Source organism: Delphinus delphis, chromosome 8 (assembly GCF_949987515.2).
Source record: "Delphinus delphis chromosome 8, mDelDel1.2, whole genome shotgun sequence".
NCBI classification, from domain to species: domain Eukaryota; kingdom Metazoa; phylum Chordata; class Mammalia; order Artiodactyla; family Delphinidae; genus Delphinus; species Delphinus delphis.
The window spans coordinates 91,629,959-91,651,087 of record NC_082690.1 but is presented as its reverse complement, the minus strand read 5'-3'; positions in this window follow the sequence as shown (position 1 = coordinate 91,651,087).

Here is a 21,129-nt window from a genome sequence, read left to right as displayed (position 1 = left end):
TCTAGCTGGCTGAGACCAGAAAGAATGTTCTCACTGGTCACAAAGCTAAACTCTCAGGACATAGAACAGACAAAAGGAAAATCTTCATCCAGTTTTTACATGGGAGACCCACAGCAAGGCTTGTGTAAACAGACTCTGGTCTGGTCAGGCATGAACTCAACAGTCTGTGAGGCCAGCTCAAACAGCAGGCTTTTAATGGGTCTATACCTGCTGTTCTTTCCTATAGTTCTTCCTCCTTATGACAAAAGACACAACACAGAGAAACAAAGAAAAATAATTACCATCTCTGGGAGGAAAGTTTCAATAAAAATTGAGAGTGTTCATGTACCCAATACCAGAGTCACTATGACCCAAGGATCCCGTTTCACAAATATTATCTCCAGGTAATCTAAGTTTAAAAAGAGAGAAAAAGGACTCTCACCACTTTTTTCTTCCATCTGACCCTGCAGGCAGAGATTCAGGAGGCTGACTTGGTAAGAACTCTTACCTTCTGCTGAAGGTCCGGGGTCCCAGGAGCAGTTGGGGGAGGGGAGTGGCAGGGTGGGGTCCAGTCAGTATCCTGCTGACCCCACCAAGTGTCAGGGAGGGGGAAATTTCTTGCCTACCCCACTTGAGTTCTTTTGGCAGGTCTAATAACTAAATTCACACAAGACAGATTGACAGGAGATAAAAAAAAAATTGAATTTATATGCACGGAGGTCTCATAGAAATAGGACCCCTGAAGTGACCAGGGAAAGCTGTTTTTCTATCATTTTTAGACAAAGAAATAATTATTTGTGAAGATTTAACCGAAAAGGGTGGGGCTTATGCTTGGGATAACAGACACATAAAGAAGTAACAGGGTGTTTTCACATCTTTTTCTATGGTATTTTAGGTTAATAGCTTTATTACTTTTTTCTCATTCAACTGCATAAGTTTATTTATTGTTTGAAACTGTTTACATCTTTCTTAGCGTTGAATTCCCTAACTCCGTGATAAGGATGCTTTCTATCCTCCTGGTGTAGAGAGGATGCCTTTACATGGGAGATTTATTTCTCACTTTCAGGGGGAGAGAGGAGGGTCAGAGTGGGTTCTTTTGGTTTTTTGTTTTGTTTTGTTTTCTTTTAATATCTTTTTTTTTTCACCAGCTGTTTCTCAAGTAACTTTAATTCAAAATATTTAATATGCCATTGAAGCATATTTTGGGGCAGCCCGCCCTGGGCCCTGACAACGCCCTTCAAGAGATTCATGGGTAGCAGCCTGTAATTTGATCATGACACTATGTTTGAAAGAAGTGACCTCACCTGGCAGCATAATGTGATCCAATTTTCTTTGTTCATTTTATATATAAATTTGATGAGATTCTTCCACAACACATATGCACCATCTAAATTTGACCTACCCTAGTCCTTCACTGCCATATCTCCATTCTTCACTGTACTCACAACCATCTGTGATGGTCAGATTGTTTTGTTTTGTTTTACATACTTGCATATTGGCTCTCTCTCCTCCCTGGAATGTAAGATCCAAGAGGATAGGTTCCTTATCTGGCTTACTCATAGTAGATCACATTCCTAAAAGAGAACTCAGTACACAGCAGGTCATTCTGAAGATTAGTGGAATAACTAAAACGTTTTAAAGAAAAATGAATGAGTTATTGAATAAAAGACATTTTTTCCAAAGAGGAAATGCAGATAGCCAACAGGCACATGAAAAGATGCTCAACATCGCTAATCATCAGGGAAATGCAAGTCAAAACCACGATGAGATATCACCTCACACCTGTCAGAATTCTATCATCAAAAAACAACAACAACAACAAAAAAACCCACACACAAATAACAAATATTGGTAAGGATGTGGAGAAAAGGAAACCCTTGTACACTGTTGGTGTAGCCACTTTGGAAAACAGTATGAAGTTTTCTCAAAAAACTAAAGATAGAACTACCACATGACCCAGCAATCCCACTCCTGGGTGTACATCTGAAAAGAACAAAAACACTAATTCAAAAAGATACATGCACCTCTATGTTCACAGCAGCATTATTTATAATTGGCAAGATATGGAAACAACCTAAGTGTCCATCAACAGATGAATGGATAAAGAAGATGTGGTGTATATATACATAATAGAATACTACTCAGCATAAAGAAGAATGAAACTTTGCCATTTGCAGCAACATGGGTGGACTTGGAGGGCATTATACTAAGTGAAATAAGTCAAACAGAGAAAGACCAATACTGTATGATATCACTTACATATGGAATCTAGTAAAATACAACAAACTAATGAATAAAACAAAAAAAGAAGCAGCTTCACAGATATAGAGAACAAACTAGTGGTTACCAGTTGCAGGGGTGGCATTATAAGGGTGGGAGGGTGGCAGGTACAAACTATTGGGTGTAAGATAGGCTTAAGGATGTACTGTACAACACGGAATATAGCCAATGTTTTGTGATAGCTGTAAATGGAAAGTAACCTTTAAAAATTGTATAAAAAATAAAATAATATTAAAAAAGATATTTGTAGATCATACTCTAGGAATTATGCTGAATAGCATTACTAAACTAGTAGGATTATAATACAGTGCTTTCAGTGACTACTTCTAGGGACCATACACCCTTACTTTTTTTATAACCTAAACTTACAAAATGCTTTTATGTTAACTATCTCATTTGATGTTTGTAATTATTAACCTTGGGCATCCCAGTCCAAGCCCAGTTCTGCCCAATATATACCAATAGATAAATAATATAATTTTAAGAAAAACAAATATGGAGTTGAGAGTAATAATCATTCACTGTAATAAAGCAAACAGCAAAGAAAAGTATTTAAAAAGTTGATAAAGTCCTCTTCTCTTCTACTGGGCATTGTAATTGGACTTTTCTGAAGTAACCAACATTAACAGAATGGAGTCTACCTTCCAAAACGTTACTAAGGTTTCAAAAGCCCTTATGTCAGTTCCCTCCAATACTCCCACCTCACCTTTGATACACATCTATCTGGCAGTGAAAAGGAAGTGAAAAGGAAGAAGAAACCAGAACAATAATTTAAATAAGTCCTTTGTTTAGGGAAGCCTTTTTTTTTTTTTGGCCTATTTTTTTTCTTTTAATATTTTCTTTATTGAAGTATAGTTGATTACAATGTTTTGGGTATACAGCAAAGTGATTCAGTTTATATATATATTCTTTTTCAGATTCTCAGATTCTTTTCTACTATAGGTTATACAAGATATTGAACATAGTTCCCTGTGCTATATAGTAGGTCCTTGTTGTTTATATTATATTATATATAGTAGTCTGTATCTGTTAGTCTCAAATTCCTAATTTATGCCTCTTCCACAATTTCCCCTTTGGTAACCATAAGTTTGTTTTCTGTGTGAGTCTGTGAGTCTATTTCTGTTTTGTAAATAAGTTCATTTGTTTCATTTTTTTAGATTCCACATATAAGTGATCTCATATGATATTTGTCTTTCTCTGTCTGACTTAACTTAGTATGATAATCTCTAGGTCCATCCATGTTGCTGCAAATGGAGATATATATATAGATAGATAATGGAATATTACTTCTTTATCCATTCATCTGTTGATGGACATTTAGGTTACTTCCATGTCTTGACTATTGTAGATAGTGCTGCTATGAACATTGGGGTGCATGTATCTTTTTGAATTAGAGCTTTTGTCTTTTCTGGATATATGCCCAGGAGTTGCATTGCTGGATCATATGGTAACTCTGTTTTGAGAAGTCTTTTTTTTTGGCCTAATGAGTTTTTTTTTTAATATTTTGAATAGGTTCTCACAAGATTCTTCTGTGCCCTAAAGTAAACATTAAATTTACTAAACTAACCAGAATGAGGAAGTAAACATTTTTTACTTGTAATCGCTCCAGACTTGTTCTCTGGACGTCCTACCTGCTGCTAAAAAACTCAGTCTCCAACATACAAACTCACTTGCAGAGAGAAGCCCAGGAAGCCTTAGCATGCGCCGAGGCTACCTAAGTTGCCCTGGCTCTTGCAGTGCAAAATATTTCTTGCCATAGTCCAAAGGATATCTTTCCTCACTTAAAAGGAGGACTTTAAAAATTCATTCTCTGAGAAATGTACTCCTTTAGTCTAGATGAATCTTTGCTTTAGATTATCTTTTGATTTCTATTTCTATTTAGGCTGTTAAAAAACAAAATCCAACTGAGTAAATTTTAAATATCTTATTGGCTTTATTTAGCAATTCATGAATTGGGCAGCGTCCAATCCAGCAGATAGACAGGAGGTCTGAGGAGCTGTACAAAATGAGAAACTTTTATAGTCAGAAGGGAGCAGAAATGAGGAGGTTATGCTGGACAAGAAAGGGGATTGGTTATTGCAATGTTACTTTCCTTTAGGGGACTTTTGGGGTCTATCAGGCAAATTACCTAACGAGTACTGATCTGGTGATTCCTGATTTACTGATTTGAGATTCCATTTCTGAGAGAGCCAAAACTGTAATTAAGTCTCAGTTTATTGACATGGGGCTTAGCATTAGCAACTCCATTTGGAACCTGTTGTCTTGTTTTTAACAAGGCTGATATGTAAAATATTAAAAAGTTTTAGAACAAAAGAAATTGAGAGCTCAGAGAACTTGACACTCCTGTCTTTTATATAAGGAATAGGAGAACCAGTGAGACAAAGCAGCTTTACTCAGTCTCACAATCAGTGGCAAACCAAGACTGAAATCCATGAATCCAAGTAGTTTCCAGAACTACCTGAAAGATGCATTTCTTATATGAACTTTCAAAACCACATGAAGGCTAGAACAAGCAAACCAAAATATCACGTGGCAATCACATAAAAGAGGGGAAAGAAATCAAACCATATATATTTTTAAAACCAAAGAGATAAATGATCAGAGGCCTTGTCTTAAGAGGAGAATAATGCGAACGAGGGCAATTAAAACAATTGTTATTATTCTGAAAACAAAGACAGATGAGTAGTTAGCACACTGTACATTCCTGTTAAGAAGAGAATACGGCTGAGAACAGACAGGTTACATCCAAGCTGAATCATCCCTCCCCTCATTAGTTTATTTTTATTTATTTATTTTTTTAATTTAATTTAATTTTTTATACAGCAGGTTATTAGTCATCAATTTTATACACATCAGTGTATACACGTCAATCCCAATCTCCCAATTCATCACCCCCCCACCCCCCCATGGCTTTCTCCCCTTGGTGTCCATACATTTGTTCTCTACATCTGTGTCTCAGTTTCTGCCCTGCAAACCAGTTCATCTGTACGATTTTTCTAGGTTCCACATTTATGCATTAATATATTTGTTTTTCTCTTTCTGACTTACTTCACTCTGTATGACAATCTCTAGATCCATCCATGTCTCAACAAATGACCCAATTATTTTCCTTTTTATGGCTGAGGAATATTCCATTGTATATATGTACCACATCTTCTTTAGCCATTCATCTGTCAATGGGCATTTAGGTTGCTTCCATGACCTGGCTATTGTAAATAGTGCTGCAAGGAACATTGGGGTGCATGTGTCTTTTTGAATTATGGTTTTCCCTGGATATATACCCAGTAGCAGGATTGCTGGATCATATGGTAGTTCTATTTTTAGTTTTTTAAGGAACCTCCATACTGTTCTGCATAGTGGCTGTATCAATTTACATTCCCACCAACAGTGCAAGAGGGTTCGCTTTTCTCCACACTCTCTCCAGCATTTGTTGTTTGTACATTTTCTGATGATGCCCATTCTAACTGGTGTGAGGTGATACCTCATTGTAGTTTTGATTTGCATTTCTCTAATAATTAGTGATGTTGAGCAGCTTTTCATGTGCTTCTTGGCCATCTGTATGTCTTCTTTGGAGAAATGTCTATTTAGGTCTTCTGCCCATTTTTGGATTGGGTTGTTTGCAAACGAATCAACGGACAAAGGATTAATCTCCAAAATATATAAACAGCTCATGCAGCTCAATATTAAAAAAACAAACAACGCTCATTAGTTTCTTGCACAGAGAGCATAACTACCGAATGGAAGGGTAAGCAGCCTGTTCTGAGTTAAGTAGACTGATTTTATTTCTTCACGTCTATCTTCTACCAAACTCAATAGCGCCATCTTTGAGCAGAAAGAGTGTGCATGCCATTCTTCCTTTTCACTTAAAAGTGTACCGTTTATGATGATTAAGAATTCTAGAATCAAATCTAAAAGGGACCGTCAGTGGCATCCAGTTCAACCCCCTCCTTTCATAAATGAATCCCAGAAAATTAATGAAACAAACTGGGGAAAATGAAAGTAACACTTGAGCACAGCAGGCTGTTCGTTTTTGACTTAGATAAATCAGACTGCTATGGCCTTAGAACCTGAACCGAAGTGAGTATTTGCTGGAATTTAAAACGATAGAAATGAAAAAGCATCAACCCACTTTTTTATACTCTGTGTTCCATGGTGGCATCTGAACTCATTTGGAGCATATTAATTAAATTGACCCTAGGGCAGGATAAATTAGAAAACAATTTGTGGGATGTTTGTCTAAGAGGAGAGGAGTTTAAATAAGCTATAATATTTATAACCTCTCTTTATTCCCAAAGCACACAAGTGCATACATTCTTCTATATTTCAGTTTTGTGGGGCTGAGTGCCTAACTTTGTATTATCATTCTCATTTTACAGATAGGGAGAATATGCGACAGAGAGGAAACATTTGAACCTGGTTAATTTTTCTCTTAATTCTGCCTTTTATCAGTCCAATCTTTAGCTGTAGAATACAGCCTAATAAACCCTTGGCCTTTGTAAAATTGATGCCTCTGACAAACTGAGCTGGGAGCATGAAAATATTTCCCCAGTGTTTTTTGCAGCTTCCTTTTTTCTAATACTTAGTTTCACTTTTGAGGTTGGGGTTATAAAACAATCTGTTTCAAAATACAAAATAGACATGTCTATGAAAATATATATACATATTAATTTAATATTATAGTTTATAATAGAGTATGGGAAGAAAGAGCTCCCTGTGTTACACATCTCAACTACTGGTTCCTTTGCTAGGTGTTTTTATGTGTCCACTCGTTAGGCTATGGTGCCCAGTCGTTTGGTCAGACAACAGTTTAGATGTTTCTGCGAAGGTGTTTTTTAGATGAGATGAACATTTAAATCAGTGGACTTTGAGTAAGGCAGATTACCCCCCATTATGTGGATGGTCTTCATCCAATCAACTGAAGACCATAAGAGAAAATACTGAGGTTCCCCATGAAGGAGGGAATTCTGTCTCTAGACTGCCTTCAGACTCAAGACTCAAGACAGTAACAGCACTCCTGCCAGAATATGTATACAAATATATATAAAAAATATATATGTTGTTCTGGAGAACTCTAACATAATTCCCAACTTATATAAACAAATACTAAGAATTTAGCGCACGTGGTAACTACAAAATACAGGAATAAAGTTGTATCTCCTCCCAATTGTGATGCTCTTTAAACCTGAGCTCTAGGCTGTCAGGATCTGCAGATGCTTCTAGTGTAAATGTCCACTCAAATGCTTTCCTACTACTAACTTTACACATCTTTATCATATCTAGCCAATAAGGAATTCCTTTACTTTCCCAGGAACTCCATCATGTACTTAAAAACACAAAAAGCAAACAAACAAAAAACGCACCATGATTTCAGGTGTGATAACCTCGGCGGGATATACATCTCTATTACTATACAGCATGCCTTGGCCTGCCTTTGTGTTGCTCTATGTTTTTCTTGGGGTGTGTTGCACCAACAGACGGTATTTTGGCACAATTGGGGTCCTGCAGGAATTGTGAAAATATCAAATTTCTTATTATACTACTGTCCATTTGTATATACTTTCTCCTAATAATCTACTCATTTCTGTTTAAGGGCATATTTGCAAACATCCAATTCTCTTGATTGTTTCAACAAATGGAGCCCTAGTAAGACCACATCCTCACCTGGGGAACACAGCAGAGTCAGTACCCAGGCTACTGTTCCTATGTTTCCAGAGTCCTAAAAGCTCATACTTCCCTCTCCTTCCCCTCCCATCATATATATTTACCATGCTCTGCTGTGCTATGAGCTTTACACAGCAATGCTGAGAACCTCCATTTGTTAATAATATTGTACTAGTGTTAATGTAGCAAAGATGCATCTGAAGTCATCTTCGTCCCAGCACACGACCTACCTACGTAGTTAACAAGGCAGCTCAGTCTAGTTCAGAATAAGGATGATTAAAAGGAAGAAATCAGTCACAAAAGCAAAACAAGTGGGGGCAAGGAAGAGGTTTTCAAACAAAGAAGGAGGAAAAAAAAGGTTTTTCAACTTACTCTGAGCTTTGCACCTCTTATACGAGTCTCCCACTTTACTCTCTGCTCCCAAACCTGGCTTCAGTAAAACTGTAGCAGAATTCACAGCCAATCTCAAAGCAGAGGTCCAGAGGGTGTGGGAATTTGGCAGTCCCTCTCCAACAAACACACAGCTTTCTTTCCTCAGTAATGACCGTGTGGATGCATCTTTTCCTTGAAAGAAAATTGAAGCCCATATGAATCAAGTCAAACATTCATGCCTGATCAAACAAAAGCACAGTTTGTGAACATATAAATGATCATATATTCATTTGGTAAATTAAACGTGACACGTCCAGGCCTATGACTTGAAAGCATTGTGGTCTAAACTGAAATGAGCAAAATTTATTTGGGAGGAGAAGAAGAAAGAAATGAAAGAATAAAACACAAAATATAAATTGTTTGGAATGAATTGAATACGAATCTCCAAAAGAAGATATTGAAGGCAGCGGTTCTAATGCATTTGATCAAGTAACCCTTTGTTCATTAAAAATGTTGAAGGTCTATGGGGCTTCCCTGGTGGCACAGTGGTTAAGAATCCTCCTGCCAATGCAGGGGACACGGGTTCGAGCCCTGGTCCGGGAAGATCCCACATGCCGCAGACCAACTAATAAGCCCATGTGCCACAACTACTGAACCTGCACTCTAGAGCCGGCGAGCCACAACTATTGAAGCCTGCGCACCTACTGCAACAAGAGAAGCCTGTGCTCCGCAACAAGAAGCCACTGCAAGCCCGCGTACCACAATGAAGAGTAACCCCCGCTCGCTGCAACTAGAGAAAGCCTGAGGGCAGAAATGAAGACCAAATGCAGCCAAAAATAAATAAATAAAATAAATTTATTTAAAAACACTGTTGAAGGTCTAGGCTTTCCTAGCACATATGTTGGCAAATTTTGCAAGGCTAGTCTTAAAAGGAGTGGCCAGAGGTCTACAAATTTTCCTTTACTTCGACTCATTCCCAGCCCTGAGTTGATAATAATAGTATGAAATCTACAAACTTTTCCTTTATTTGGACTCATTCCCAGCCCTGAGTTGATAATAATGGTATAAAATCCTACTCACCCTTGATAGCACTACTCAGAAATCAGCTTCTTGAAGTTTTGTCTCACTCCCCACAGAGAAAGCTACCTTCTCTTTTTGCTGCCAATTTAAATTGGACTCAGTATCTGTGGTGAGTATTTGTCAGTTGCCTTCCTAGGATCCGTGGTATGCCGTCACAACATCCTGCTACCACACCTGCTCCCTCCATTAACACACACACATAAACATTCATACCTTTCTCTAGCCATCAATACAGTTGTCTTCAGGGAGGAATATGCCTCTTTCCCCATTGTCAGCCAAGTAGTTTGGGACAATTTACCCAGCCCTAAGCTCTAAGGATCCATCAGCATGTCTCATTCCTTTAACCACAACTGCTTGTTCAGTGATAAGCACAAGTGTCAATTAAAGCCAGTAAAAGAGTAAACCTTAGGCCTTATTTGATAACCACTGTCTGAAACACTTTATTTTACAAATGACCTGGGAAAAGGGTGATGTGAGACTCAAAGGGTCTCCTGCCATTTTTTGATCACAAAAGGCCTTGTGGGTGGGTGGACTTCTGGAGAAGGAGCTTCTGTCAATCAGAATGACAGCATTTAAGAAAGAGAAACTTGCTCCTCGGTGCCACCGGATCAATTCTAGCTGAAGTCAGCTCTACATGTTTACTTTCTGGTTGTACAAGTTCGTGATTCTCCTTTTTGCTTCATTCTTTTTAATGCTCTATTTTAATAGTCTCCAAACTGAAAAAAGAAATGTCTATGACTAGACAATACATATTTGTTTTGTGTTTATTTATATCTCCTCCTGTGCCCCTTCATGAAGTCTTTGAGAGCAGAAATCCTATTATCTCTCTTCTCATCCCCATATGTTTACAAAGCAGAATGCCTGACCCATAATTAATCTTCAGTAATTTTTGTTGAATTTAAGTTAATCTTTATCAGAGCTTCTTGTTAGTTTTAACACTGTGTATATTCTCTTTAAAGGAAAGAGTGTAGAACCTGAAGCCTACACCTTTCACTTAGATAACATAAAGACATCTGGACTGTGTGAGTTTCTTGAAGTTTAGAAGCAAATCTGTGCTCCCAGTTGTCTTCGAAATAATTAAGATATAAGCAACACACAGTGTTCTTTGCTCCACTCCCTTCTCCTTCGCCATGGGGATCTAATTGATTCTAGACAAGATCTTAAACTCTTCATTTATCGATGGAGAGGATTTTTAGTTTCACCCTCCATTACTATGATTGAGATTTAATAATTGGAGTTCATAGACTGGTATCACCAAAATGGTGCAATGTTGAGAAGACTTCAGTTTGGGTCATTTATAATGACCATCCTGAAAATGTAGCAGACTCCCTGTTCAGGAAAATTATTTTGTCATTCACATGGGTAGAGAATATTCAGAGATATCATAGACAAGTGGAATGAAAGGAACCGTTCTAAATAATACACTACCTGGTCTTCTTCTCTTCCTTCCTTCGTTCCCTCCTTTCTTTCTTCCTTTTTTTTTTCTGTTTTAAATTCATGTCTATGTTTATTATAAAACCCATGTCCAGTTTTCAGACTTTACTTTTACTTTATTTCATATATCTCTTTCTAGTTGATGATTTCCCAGCTGTTATTTACTTTAAAAGAATTATTCCCACCCAACAGAAGGTTTGTGCAAAACCACACCCACCCATTTTTAGGCATATAGTACAGTATAATGGGAGGGTACAAAGAGGATAAAGCCTTATATGCTCTAGGCACTGAGATGAGCGTTTATATTAAGGGCTATTTCTTTGAGTTATCAAACAGGTTTGAGAAAGAAAAAAATAAAAACTGAATTACCTCTAATTATTTGTTGAGCACTAACTATAGGCCAGACACTATACTAAGCACTTTCATTAACTCAGTTCATCTTCACAGAAACTTTTTCAAGTAGTTTCTTGTATTATCTTCATTTTACAGATGAAGAAACCAAGATTCTGGGAAGTTACATATCTTGCTTGAGATCACACAGCTAGCAAATGGAAGAGCTGAGATTCAAAGCTAGGCAATCGGGCAAAGGACTATGCTTGACTTTATCTTACTAGCTTATGGCAGAGACAGCATTCGGTACCAGACTGGTCTGAGTTAAAGTCCATATGCTTTCCATAGTCCTCCACCAAAGTCCTGGAATTCAGAAGTCCTGAGTTCTCTTTCTGGTTTTGCCATGGATAGTGTGTTCTTGAACAAGCTGGTTAGCTCTGAGGGGTCTCAAGTAACTGCTCATCAGGTTGTTTTTTTGGTGTTGAGTTGTATGAGTTCTTTGTATATTTTGAATATTAACCCCTTATCAGATATATCACTTACAAGTATCTCTTCCATTCAGTAGGCTGCCTTTTCATTTTGTTGATGGTTTCCTTCCTTCTCTTTAGTTTGACATAGTCCCTTTTTTTTTTTACTCTTGTTTTTGTGCCCTTTGCCTGAGGAGACAGATCCAAAAGAAATATATATATTGCTAAAACTAATATCAGAGTGTACTGCCTGTTTTCTTTTAGGAGTTTTATGGTTTCAGATCTTACATTTAAGTCTTTATTTTGAGTTTATTTTTGTAAATGCTGTGAAAAGTAATTCAGTTTCATTCTTTTGCATGTAGCTGTCCAGTTCTCCCAACACCATTTATTGAAGAGGCTGTCTTTCCCCCATTGTATATTCTTGCCCCCTTTGTTGTAGATTAATTGACTATATAAGCATGGGTTTATTTCTGGGCTCTCTATTCTGTTTCATTGATCTGTGTGTCTGTTTCTGTGCCAGTACAAACTGTTTTGATTACTGTGACTGAGGTTAATATCCAAAATATACAACTCAACATCAAAAAGAAGACATAGAGATCACCAACAGACACATGAAAAGATGCTCGGCGTCACTCATCATCAAGGAAATGGAAATCAAAACCACAATGAGATACCATCTCACACCTGTCAGAATGGCTGTCATCAAAAAGACAACAAATAACAAGTGTTAACAAGGATGTGGAGAAAAAGGAACCTTCATGCACCATTGGTGGGAATGTAAATTGGTGCAGCTGCTATGAAAAACAGTGTGGAGTTTCCTCAAAAAATTAAAAATAGAACTATCATATGATCCAGCAATTACACTCATGGGTATTTACCCAAAGAAAACAAAAATACTAATTTGAAAAGATAGATGCACCCCAATGTTCATTGCAGCATTATTCACAATAGCCAAGACAAGGAAGTAATCTAAATGCCCATCACCAGATGAATAGATAAATAAGATGTGGTAGATATATATTACTCAGCCATAAAAAATGAAATCTTGCCATTTACACCAAAACAGATGGATCTATATGGTATTATGCTATGTGAAATAAGTCATACAAAGACAAATAATATGGTGTCACTTATATGCGGAATCTAAAAACAAAACAAACAAATGGAACAAAACCAGATTCATAGATACAGGGGACAAATGTCTGGTTGTCAGAGGGAAGGGTGGTGGAGGGTGGGCAAAACAGGTGAAGGGGATTAAAAAAGTACAAACCTCTAGTTATACAGTAAATAAGCCATGAGGATTTAGTATACAGCATAAGAAATATGGTTAATGATATTGTAATAACTTTGTACAAGGACAGATGGTTACTAGACTTACCGTGATGATCACTTCATCATGGATGCACATATCAAATTACTACGTAGTACACCTGAAACTAACATAATATGGTACAACAAAGTTTTTTTTAATCAGTACAGTCTATAGAAAGAAAAGTTTAGGATACTGTTTTGAAAAACTGTTTACCATAGTTATATTTACTGAGAAACATCATCTGGGTTTGCTGCCAGTAGAATGAAATTGGAAATAAAGTTATCTTACTATTCTTTTCGTATTCTGAGGAAATGTACTTGGTTGCTTCAGTACAACTGTGTCTGTGGCAAGGCTTTTCCCATTCATTCATTCATGCTCAAGCCTGTAATATATACCCTGAAGTGTTTTAGACCCTAGAGGTACAGCAGGTGAAAATGGCAAAGTCCCTGCTCTCATGCATCATCTGTTCTAGTTCATAATCTATGGTTGAAAAGGTGTACAGATTTTATTTTATTATAGCCTTCGAATGTGATGAGATTTTAGTGAACTAATTGTTCCTTACCTCAGCTTATTGCAGATGTATTTAAAATGTGATGTGACTGTGGACAGAAAAATGCACAGTTTCTTTAGGCTTTGATTGGTGCATCACATATAATAACACAAGAAAGGCCATTTAAATCATCCAGAATGCTATCTCCACTGATGAAGATATTCTTTCTCTGGATACTAAAGAATTTTCACTGAAGTCTCTTTCACTCCACCTCTTCTATTGTATTACCCATGGACATAACATGTTTTCCAGTGTCATTACTATTTATTTTAATCCTTGTCTGTCTCTTGACCTGATTTTAATTTCAGGCCTAGGCATTTCTTTGTCCCCACCTTGACCTACCTCCTCCTTCCCTGCAGATGTCAGCTTTTGTAGTAGAGAAACCATGTATCGCTAACGTGTTGCTCAAATAATATAAGATTGAATGCAACCCAGTTCAAGTGGCTGTAGTTGGTCCCACTGAAGCCACTAACCACTTCCAGAATTGGAATATTTGAGGCAGAGCAAACCACCCCAGATATTCCAACTATTGAAATGACTTCTGTAGTGGTCTTGCTGCTTTCTTGTCTTAGCTTTTCCTTCCTGTGAAAGTACATTGTTGCTAAAGGAACTTGATTGTCAGCCAGAGATAGTGAAGGCTCTTTGTCTATCTCCAGCGTCCTCAACAGCCTTTGCAGACGTAATGTAAACTTCATGCTATGTCATGGATATGATTCAACTTTCACCTGGAACAAACAACTCGAGAGGTGAAGGGGTAGAGTCACCACACACATGCAGGTGGCTGGTTGTGCTCTGACGCACCAGCAACAGCGACTCCTGGTGGTGAAGGCTTTGTGTAATGGACATCAGTCTATGGCAGTGAAATACTTCCCGAATTCTGACTCCCAAGGAGGGCTTTGTGAGTCATCATTTTTCTTCTCTCATGAAGGTTCTGATTTGTCTCTATCTGCTCCAACTCAGAATGGAAAGAGGCAGTTTTTCCGGCCTGGGTGGATTGGCTGTATAATATAACCATTAAATGTCTTAAAACTGTTCTGAGTTTGTAAGTGTTAGAAAATTCACAGGAGGCCATTCTTTGTGTGATTTTGAAATTATTTTCAATTACAGATTAGAGCACTGCAGTGTCTGTAATATCATTTAATGAGGCATAATGCTTTCTTTTGTCATTTTTCCCCTTGATTGAGATGGGCACCCTTAAGCTGCCTGGCAGATTCCTGAGCTCTGACAATCACCGTGCCAGCAGATGAGGAGTACAACGATGCTGTGAATGAATGCCAATGAAAGTGATAGCTCTTTAAAATAAATTGCCTAAGGCAACCAAATTGGATGTAATTGGAAGGTGTTCATCAAATTTTGAATTTGGACTCAATGATAATAAGTACTAAAACACTGAATAAGAGAACACATAAAATAGAAGTCAGTGATTGTGTATATGCATATGGAGGGGGAAAGGTTCACAAAAATATTCAGTGGCTGGTTTTCCCAGTTCTAGAGACAATTTATATGAAGACTATAAAGCATTTATATTTTGCACACCTGAGTGTGTGTGTGTGTGTGTGTGTGTGTGTGTGCGTGCACCCTTACCTATGCTGTTTTTATCTCCCTTCCTTTAAATATCCAAAGAATGTACTGATAAACTATAACCACTTTTAGGAACAGATATTGTAATAGGATGTACAAACAAAAAACTTGGGAGTAAATTCACCTCTCGTTTTTTACTCTTTGAAGCCAAGTAAAGGTGAATATATTAGAATATAGTAATGGTTCAGTAAGGTTGGCATCCCATGGGATTTTTTGAGTTTTCAAAATGATTAGGAATACTGTATCTCTTAGTCTTTTGGTAGATTGTTGAAATGGATGTGTACAGGAAAAACAAAACAAAACAAAACATATTTAGACCAGAAAAGCATGACGAGTAAACCAAAGGCTTAGAGAGGAAGTAAGTGGAGATAAACAGGATAACAGAAAGAAGAAGAAATGATGAACCGTTGCAGGGGAAAGAATACATACCATACGGCACAATGTAGTAGGATCCAATATTAAAAGGCAGGTTGTAGACACATTGTGAACAGCCTTGATGGTGATTTAAGAAGTCTAATATTATGATGGGGGAAAGGGGCCGACAAGAAAGGTGAGGCTGGGTCAGCAACCAAATTCCACTTTAGAGGTGGATTTGGTCTTGGCACGTAGCCACCTCTGGAAAGTTGGAGATTGGGGATGAATATATCTGTAGCCAGAAAAAAAATATATAATTTAATATTTGCATGAGTGACAGAAATCCCAGAATTATAAGGTTTAACTATTATAATGGTTTATTTCTTCTGTACATAAACACACCCAGTCCATGACTAGAAATGAGGATTCCATCATGATCGGGGACCCAACTTCATCATCCTCAAAATGACTTACAATTTCATATCTAGTATGGTTGCTCCCATTCCAGTGAGAATATCTCCCTTCTAGCCTCTCAGAAAGCAGAAGGACATTCTCTGTCCTTTAAATACTATTTCCTGGAAGTTGCAAAACCACTTTTGTTTACATCCTTTTATCCAAAACATGGCTACAACTATCTGCAAAAGACAAAGAGGAAAGTAGCTTTTGTTCTACTCAACCACGTGGTTAGGTAAAAACTGAGTAGTATTGCTGTAAAAGAAAAGCAGAATGGATAGTATAAGAAAAATAGTGATTTATACAATAAGATATAGCATAAGTTTTTTATTTTCTATTGCACAATATCCAATCTTTGCATGTAAATGATAGATTTAATCAAAGAGAAAGACCCATCAGTCAGGAAGGGAGACCAGTTAAGATCTTCTTGGAATGGTTCTTTGTTAGCAATTAATGCCCAAGCTAGAAAAATGGAGATAGAAGACTCTATGGATTGAAGTTTCATGAAAGAGGTAGGGGTAACAAAATTCGGTGATTCTCTGGTTGCAGAGTATGAAATAACTGAAGTTAACATTCATTCTTATTTTCTCAGGACAGATATGTTGGTGTACCTAAGGGAATGATCATGAGAGAGGAAATTTGATTTGAGTAAGGTGACATGAGAAATGCCTAAGGGACATTCATGTTGGCTAAATGTTCAGGTACTTGGGACGCAAAGGTAAATTATGCAAGTGCCTTACCCTGAAGGAGATCCTAAATCTAGTAGCAGGAAACACTCAACCGAGTGAATGAGTTTTTCTTTCTAATAGAAACATGTGCCTTATCATACAGTTAGAGCAATTCCATCTCTTAATTATATATTTATGCAAGGGGTGCACTTTCTTCATGAGGATAACTTTCTGTGTCCTCCAATTTTCTTTTATAATTTTACCAATTTCTGCTTCATCTATACTGACATGAAATCTCATTGTGCTTTTTTAAAATTCCTTTTTAAAGTTTATCTGCAGTATACAGTAAAGTAACATCTTTTTCAGAAACACACATGAAAGCTAGAAATTCTGAACCATCAACTCTTAAAAATGCCCTTATTTTGAACAAATGTTGGCTAGGATGTGGAGAAAAAGGAACCCTTGTATACTGTTGGTGGGAATGTAAATTGGTGCAGCTACTATGGAAAACAGTATGGAGGTTCCTCAAAAAACTAAAAGTAGAACTGCCCTATTAACTAGCAGTTCTACTGCTGGGTATATATATCCAAAGAAAATGAAAACACTAATTTGAAAAGGGTACCCTAATGTTCATAGCAGCACTATTTATAATAGCCAAGGTATGGAAGCAACCCAAGTATCCATCAACAGGTGAATGGATAAAGAATATCTGGTGTATATATATATATATATATATATATATATATACACACACACACACACACACACACACACACACACACACACACACATATACACAATTATATGTATATGCAATGAAATATTACTCAGCCATAGAAAATAATGAAATTCTGCCATTTACAGTAACATGGATGAACCTAGAGAGTATTATGCTTAATAAAATATGTCAGACAGAGAAAGAAAACTACTGTATGTTATCACTTATACGTGGAATCTAGAAAATAAAATGTATATAACAAAACTGAAACAGACTCGTGGATACAGAAAACAATCTAGTGATTTTCCTTAACTTGAGGAAATTTTCGTGTACATATTATTACTTCTTTCTCTCTTTTGTCTTTAGTCTCTTATTGTGAAACTCCATTTAGATGTCCTTTGGAACCCCTAGATCTATACTTCTTCTGAATTAACTTCTCCCATATTTTCTATCACTTTTTTCTTCTTGCTCTGTATTCTGGAAGGTTTCCTTGATTTTTATCTTTCAGCTCTCCAGGTAGGTAATCAGGTTTAGGATTCCATTCAAATTGTATTGATAATCATAACTTGGACTCACTAGATCTCTTATTTTTACAATAGTATCATCACTTTTAATAAATTGCTACAATATACATATAAATAATATTCATTTAAATTAGATTTCCTACCAGGTTATTGTTTGTTAATCTGGAGAGTTCTCTTTAGCATTGCTTTTTTTCTCAAATTTCTGGTAATCCTTAGTTGATGATTTATATGCCTTTAAAGGGAAGGTCTAAGCTGATTAATGTAGGTTGTGGACATTGGTTTCTTCTTCAGTTGGGTAGGCATTTTTCCCCAGGTAGCCTCTCAAATGAGAGGAAGTCATATGCCTGCAGAATAAAAGCAAAAGTTATAGGTCTCAAGAGTATCTAGTTAGGTATTGAGAACATGGAGTTATCAGAGATAGGCAATTCCACACCTCCTAGTTGGAGTATTTACCATGCATCAATCTCAATGCCACCTTTACATAATAACATGGCCATTAATATTCATCTCCATGCAGTTTAAAATTTGCAGATAAAATGAGTTGGCCAGCACAGAAAGAAAAAAATATACCCAGAATATAGTTCTGCACTATTTATTTCAATTACAGGTCTGAGGTAAGGGTACCAATGTCACCAATACAGAGAGTTGCAAAGGGACATTTAAAGGAGAGCCTCATACAAGGTTTTGATGAATTCTGGAGGCAACAGTGTCTGCAAAAAAGAGAATGTGCCTGGGGAAAGGTGATAGAATGGACCTTTCCTCTCTGTCATGGGAGTGTAAAATGAAATTAGGACTCAGGGAAAAGAGAATAGGGACAGATGAACAATTCAAGCGTGGAATATTAACCACTGGAAACAGGAACCCAGTCTCTCCCCATTTTACCTTCCCTTCCTCTCTTAGGGAATCTCAAACCTATCCCTGAAATTAATAGGGTGGAAGTACACTTTGGGAGCATTACATAAGTCTGGCCATGTTGCCCAGCTTCCTTCCTCCAGGCAGAATTCTAGTTAAATAATTCTGGACAGATGGATGCCTAGCCTTGGAAAGCAGGGACACAGGAGTGAGGATGGACACAGAAGTGGCACATCAGTCTGCTTCCATCTGAAACTAGTGGATACCTTGTTTTTCACAAAGACAGTAACCATGCTGTTCAGATGACACTCTGCATGATTCCATGGTGGGAGGTGGGCTTCAGGAGCACTCTATTTTCCCATATGGGCCAGATATGTTATATTTTAAGGCATGAACTTGTTACCTGGTGTCATTTTTGAGGTAAATTACTTTCCTACAAGGGTGGACAAGTGATTAAAGCCAGTTGTGCTCTATTCGGGTTGTGATATATATGACAGATGACCTTCCCATGCATAATACACCCACCCACGGCTTTGTGAATGACATCTCACTTTACCCTTCCAATTTTGGAACCATTTGAGAATTGAAATAGGAATTAAATATCAACTTTGCTACTGATAAAGATATATTGGAGAATAAATACATGGATTTTAAAAAAAATTCTCTACTGCAGTCTGATCCTCAAGCATACTCCTTGGACCAGCTCACTGAAGGATGAGGCTACTAATTAGATATGTACCTGGAAAGGTAAAATAGGATTTGTTTTATGGCGTTAAGCCCCGATAGCAGGATTAGAAAGGGAAGAGTTCAGATGTTCACAGAAAAGACAAACATAAGTCTTGACCTAGATATGTTTACCATATTAAATCAAGATCAAAAGAAGATGCACACACTGTCAGAGCAGGCAAGCTCAAAGGGGAGAATCCAGAAGAGGTTGAATTGCACAAGTTCTTTCTCCTATCGTTGCCTTTCAGATAAATTGCTATTTTTCCATAGGATGAAGCAAATAATCTCTTCCCAACACTTCCAAGGTAATGGATATTCTTACTCTAAATGCAAAAGCAGAAGGATTAAAAGAAAAAGAAAAAAATTCTACATTTTCTACCTATAACTCAACCTATAGCTCTCTCACATTAGAAAAGATAGTAGAGCACAAGTGAGTGACAATGACAAGGTTACAGAGATATCACTAAGTATTATCTAGAATAGTATTTTAACTATGCTGAATTACACATGAGCATTACAACTACCTTATACCTATTGGTGAAAAACCACTCACTTGTCTAAGCAAAGAGAATGCTATCAGGTAATTGTTTCATAATCATATTGGTAAAGCCTTAAGGAAAGCTTTTTTATGAAAAGAAATGGTTTTAAAGAAAACATTTAAGTCAGAAGAGAATAAAATGTTACAGATAGAAGATCCATAAATTTCATAGATCCCCCTTTCTAGCCCTGCTCATTAAAGAATAACCATGTTACTAGAGGCCTTTGTTGTATATGGCTGTAATGTTTTTAACGTTTGTATTGAAATATAATTCACATGCCATAAAATTGACTTTTTTTAAGTGTACAACTCAGTGATTTTAGTATATTCAGAGAGTTGTGTAAATATCACTTCTATCTAGATTTTGAACAGTTTTATTACCTCCAAAAGAATTGTTGTACCAATTAGCAGTCATTCTCCATCAAACTTCCAGTCCTAGGTAACCACTAATCTATTTTCTTTCTCTATAGATTTTCCTATTCTGGACATTTCATATAATGTGCAGGTATAAACCTTATTATTTGTTTGCAAATATGGTTTGCTACTATTCTGTTAAAATCTTTATTCATCTTTCTTCATAGAGGATATTGATATGTAGTTTCCTTCCCTTGGAATATCTTTTCCAGGTTTTGGTATCAGGGTAATATGGAATTGTAAATGGGATGGGAAATATTCCCTCCCTTTATATATTTGGAAGACTTTCATATTAATTGAGTTGGCACTATTTTTTTTTTTCTATGTCTGGTAGAATTCACCAGCCATATGGGCTTGGGCTTTTCTTCATGGGAAGTTTAAAAATTATTAATTCAATCTCTTTAGTTGTTATGGTTCAATTCAGACTTTCTGTTTATTTTTAACTCAGTCTGGTAGCTTGTGTCTTTTAGGAATCTGTCCATTTCATCTAAGTAGTCTATTTCATTGGCATATGGCTCTTCCTGTTATCCCCACAAAATCATTATTCTTTCTGTCAGATTGGTAATGATTTCCTTCTTTCAGTCCTGATTTTAGTGATTTGAGTTTTCTCTCTTTTTTCTTGTTATATAAGTAAATATTTGTCAGTTTTGTTATTAATTTTGAAGAATCAGTCTTTTGATTCAGTGATTTTTTTCTTATGAGCTATTTTATTTCTGCTCCAATTGTATTATTTTCTTCCTTCTGCTTACTTTGAGTTTAGTTTCTTTTTCTCCTTTCTTTAGATATTAAGTTAGGCTATTAATTTGAGATTTTTTTTTTTTTTAAATATAGGCATT